The sequence below is a fragment of the Theropithecus gelada genome, chromosome 5 (genome assembly GCF_003255815.1).
Source record: "Theropithecus gelada isolate Dixy chromosome 5, Tgel_1.0, whole genome shotgun sequence".
Taxonomy (NCBI): domain Eukaryota; kingdom Metazoa; phylum Chordata; class Mammalia; order Primates; family Cercopithecidae; genus Theropithecus; species Theropithecus gelada.
Window position 1 is genome coordinate 3,738,965 of NC_037672.1, and position 5,036 is coordinate 3,744,000.

General features: G+C 56.4%; 1 long non-coding RNA gene across 1 annotated transcript; it reads right to left on the reverse strand.

Moving 5' to 3' along the window:
* Positions 1-311: 311 nt before the first annotated feature.
* Positions 312-4,523, reverse strand: LOC112625451. The gene is made up of 3 exons (XR_003119596.1): positions 3,838-4,523; positions 3,184-3,258; positions 312-573 (listed from the first exon to the last, which is right to left on the reverse strand). It is a non-coding gene; the product is annotated as an uncharacterized LOC112625451 (long non-coding RNA).
* Positions 4,524-5,036: the final 513 nt, after the last annotated feature.

The following is a 5,036-nucleotide window of genomic DNA, read 5'->3' on the forward strand; positions in this document are numbered from 1 at the left end:
CCCAGACTGTTATATGTGGACTGGTCATTAGCACTGGCAGGTGTCCTGTCTTGGGTGCTGAAGGACTGAGCCTGTGAACAAGCTCTGCCTTTCGGGATATGGGCTCAGGTGGGCCACCCTGGGGGCATCGTGGTCTCTGGGATGTGGGAGCAGGTTTTGGAGCAGGCCCTGCCTTCCTACTCTTAACACAGACACTGCTGTCTCAGTTTCCTGCAAACAAACACTCTTCTCCTCTTAGACAGAAAAGCAAACGTATATCCAATCTTTATAAGCAGATAGAAGCTTGGTTCAACAAATGAACGACCCATGTGTATTCAATTTCCCGTTTATTAAAATTAATAAAAATGGGCCATGTTGTATGAGCCCCTTTGCCGTCACCATTTCCCGAGGCTGTATCCATAATGGAATGACAAGACCCTTGGAGACAGCAGCTTGAAGGAGCTGGACGATTGCTGCTCCCACATAACAGTCCTGAGCTGACTGTTCTAGGTCGATGGTCATGGCCACTCAGGGACCCAGGTCTCCCCATGTTGCTCCTGGCCTGGTTCCCTCCCTAGGGAGGAAGTCTGCAGCCTGCACCATGAGGGGTGGCACCCTGTGCGTTAACTTCCCTCCTGTGAGGAGCCTTATGGACCCAGAGCTCTTCTGAAACTCAACTGATTTAATTAATCAGTGTTGTAATTATTATTGTTTTTGTGCTCAGATTATTATAACTTGGCAGGAGGGAGAGCCTTCAAGCAGGATGCTTTGTCCTTCTGGAACAACCCCTGGTGTCTGGAAAGCATCCTTGCTTTCTGGCAAAACAGGGTGTTCTGGGTGTTTCTGGATATTTCCTCCCTAGGATGTGGAGTTGGTGGCCCTCCAAGGATCCTTGCTGTCTTCCATTGCAGAGGAGACTCCAGGCACAGGAAAAAGGGACCCGTGGCTTTTCATAGAGACAGGATTGGAAAAAAAAAGGTCTTTTTATAAATATCAATAATTTTCATAATATTCCCAATTGCACATGTAATGCTGCTGCCGCTCTTTTCCCCAGTACTAGGGCCCTCTCACATGGACCTGGAGAAAGCTGTGATCTCGGAGCCTGCGGCACAGGAGGGCTGTGGGGAGGTGGAGGCTGGGGGTTGCAGCTGCACTGATGTGCAGGGGGCTGGGTCCAGGCCAGCTTTCCTGTCTGCACTGCCTCCTTCATCCTGACCCCCGTCCTGACCCTGTGTCCCTGGAGAGCTGCCTCAGGGTCACTGTCCAAGGGGCCTCTGCCCTGGTCACAGCCCCTTCCTGCTCTTGTGGTTCGAGGACACCCTGCTTGAGCCCTTGTGGACCTCCATGGACCCAGCCACGCCCAGAGCCACAGAGCCGAGACCTGTGTCTTCCAGGGCCTTGCTCAGAGAAGGCTGCTGGGACAAAGAGCATTTCCTCCCTTTCTCCCTCCCTCCCTCCCTCCCTCCCGTCTTTCCTCCTCCCTCCCTCTCTTCCTTCCTCCCTCCCTCTCTCCCTCCCTTCCTCTCTTTCTCCTTCCCTCTCTCCCTCCCTCCCTTCCTCACTTCTTCCCTCCCTTCCTCCCTTCTTTCTCCCTCACTCCATTCCTCTTTTTCTCCCTCCCTCTCTCCCTCCCTCCCTTTCTCACTTCCTCCCTCCCTTCCTCCCTCCCTTCTTTCTCCCTCCCTCCCTCCATTCCTCTTTTTCTCCCTCCCTCTTTCCCTCCCTCCCTTCCTTCCTCCCTGTCTTCCTTTCTCTTCCTCCTTCCATCATTAATTTATTAACCAAAAACTCCCTGTTGAGCACCTACTGTGTGCAGTGTAAGAGGCTAGCCTGTCTGGCTGAGCTGAGCCTAAGGCGGAGGTGACCCCTCCCGAGAGCTGCACCACTCTCAGAGCTGGTAAGGACTCGCATCACACAGGAGGCTCTGAGGCCCAGCATGCACTGGCTCTGCTGTGGATTTGCCCATGTCCCAGGCACAGGCTCACACCTGAAGCCCAGCTCTAGCAGCCGAGATAGCCTTGACAAGGGCCAGCTCCTGCCTGCCAGAATAGAGATGAGCCAGAAGCCCCAGGCTGCCTCCTGCAGGAGGGGCTGGGTCCCGATGTCCTCCACAGCCACACAGGCACGTCTCCCAGGCACACGTGCGCCGCCCCCCCCCCAACACACACAGGCGCATTGCAGGCGGCTTTCTGAGAGGGGACAGCACAGGGAAGGTGGTAAGCTTTGGCATCAGGATGACCAGGGAACCCCGGGCTGCGACCAGGGCACAGGCCACCAGCACTCTGCCTCTGTGCCTCTTATCCACGACATGGGGCTCATACTAACAGCACACACTATGGGAAGGATTAGGTGTGATGCTTTGGGCCAACTGTGGGCACAGGGAATCGAGAAAGGGCTTGGTGGCCCACAGCTGCCATCAGAGTTGTCATATGGTGAGGATTTTATGGTTTTACCATGATGGGTATATATTCTTCAGAGAAAGGCGGACACCCGGAAACCCAGATCCTGACCCGTAGCTGTGGAGCCAGCATAGGTCCCACTGCCCCAGGGACAGGCCCAGCTGCTTGTTCTGGGATATGGGGCTGCAAATGTTGTGAGCTTCCCAGGGGGCTGAGAGAGGCCAGCCAAGGACTCCGAGGACAATGGGGAGGTGGGGAGGTGCGGAGGTGGGCCTCCAGCTGGGGAGGAAGCATGGGAGGGTGGGGACTGAGGTCCCCAAAGTCTTCTCCAAACCCCGAGATTCTGAGATGTATGCTTTAAGACACGACAATGGCTTAGTGACTTTCACTCAGGGACAAAGCCCCCAGCAGAGTCAGCATCCATGCTCCTAAGTGTCAGGTGCCTCTGGGCCACCTTTGTGCGCTGTGCCTGCCCCTGCCTCTGCCAACAATCTACCCCTTAGGTTCTGATGACAGAGTCCCTGTCATCAAATGGCTTTCTTTACACCAGGGCCAGGGCTGCTCAGATCTTCTGACACAGTCACCTGCTGGGCCTCAGGGACACTCGGGCACCCTCCCCCTGGAAAGGCCACCTGGGTTTTGGAGACAGACAGGCACAAGTGTGGCTTGGAGTTCCGCCTCCCTGGAGCTGCCTCCTGACCACTCTGGGTCTCCATTTCCCACCTGTAGAGAGGCAAACAACAGCATCGGGCATGGGGCTGATGTGGAAAAGACGCTGCGGAATCTGCATGTCACAGGTGCTCACCTTGTGTTTCCAGAAGGATTCTCGGGCCGAGGCGTGGGAGTGAGGAATCTGGAGGGCTGGGCCACCAGCAGAAACCTGCAGGGAAGAGGACCTGGTGCGAGGAGTGGGCTGCAAGGTGAGGAGTTCTGGGGACTAAGGGGTGGGATCTGCACTTCATCCTGGGAGGTCATTCGATGGGGGCCTGCCCCCGGAGCAAGTCAGCTGCCTGGTCGCTACAGCAACATAAACACCAACGATGGGCAGGCCCTGCTCTGGATGCTGGCTCTGTTTTTTTATCTTTCCCAGCTCTATTTTACACGGTTTGCCAGCATTTACTGAAGGACAGCTGTGCCTTGGGCTGTCCCCAGGAATCCTGCTATCCCCATTGTACAGGTGAGGAAATTGAGGCTCATAGAGTTTGCAGAATGTGCCCAATTCAGCATGCAACTGAGATGCTGCAGGGTGGGGTGGGTCTAGATGGCCCCAAACTGGTCTCCTCACTGCTCCATTGCTGCAGTGGGGACCCAGTGAGCACTGGGAGCCAGGGCTGGTGAGGTGGCTCCAGGGAGCGCCTCTGCACAAGCACGCAGGGCACATCTGTAGCCCTGCCCAGGCGAACGGTGCACAGCAGGCCAGGCTGAGGGCAGCAGGAGGAGCCCTGGGCTGGGGGTTGACCTTGTCCCAACGTCCACGTCAGTGCTGGCAGGTGATGGGTTTCTCTGTGGCCGATCCCTCCTCTGGCTCTCTCCAGGTTCTGCACACGTCCGGCTCTCTCCTGAGCACCTGTCCCGCTCCTAAGGCTGCTCACTCCTCTGTCACAGGGCTTGCAGAAGGATGCTTGGGCAGATCTCTCTAGCACCAAGGCCCTGCTTCTCCCCAGCCCATGGTTTCCGGTGTGGATCTGCCAGCCTTCCTGGTGAGCACAGGATGATGAGAACCTAAAGCAGCCATGTAGGTGGGGCTTTGTGGAAGGCTGCGTGGGTACCCAAGCTTTCTAAGGTGGCCTGTCCTGTACACAGCTTGGTGTGCACAGAGCTGACTTGGAGGTGAAATGGATGCATTTTTTGTAGACTTGATGCCCTGGATGCCCAACCCAGGGTTGGATGTGCAACGGAGGGCCCAGCTGGAACTTTCCCCGGACCACAGCAGGGACAGCTCTGCTGCAGGTGCTGACAGCAAGGCCTGGGGAGTAGAGGGAGCAGACAGAGCCAGAGATGGAGGGTGAGGGGCCAGTTCTTCCAGGACCTAGAATAAAGAAGTGGAAAACATTTATTAAAAAATCCGCTGCAACACCCCTGAGAGGCGCAGTTTGGTGCCCGTGCACTCCCACTCTCCCCGCAGCTTGGGAGCTGCTGTGCAGTGGGGGAAGCCGAGACCCCCACAGCTCTGTTTTACTCTCAGTGATAGAAGGCATGGTACAAACTCTGTGTCCAGCCCTTCCCCGAGTTACATCACGATATTAGGATGCTGCAGCTGGCCTGTGGTTCACTATTGACTAAGAAAAGGCAAGCTAGGAGCAGCAGAGTGAAGCCCAGGCTCTGCAGAAAATAGCAGCTGAGGGTGAGGAGGAGAGGAGGCTGAGGAAGGTGAGGAAGTGAGGAGTGAGGAGGTGAGGAGTGAGGAGGTGAGGAGTGAGGAGGTGAGGAGTGAGGAGGTGAGGAGTGAAGAGTGAGGAGGTGAGGAGTGAGGAGGTGAGGATGTGAGGAGGTGAGGAGTGAGGAGGTGAGGAGTGAGGAGTGAGGAGGTGAGGAGGTGAGGAAGTGAGGAGGTGAGGAGTGAGGAGGTGAGGAGGTGAGGAGTGAGGAGGTGAGGAGGTGAGGAGGTGGGAGGTGAGGAGGGGAGGAGTGAGGAGGTGAGAAGTGAGGAGCGGGGAG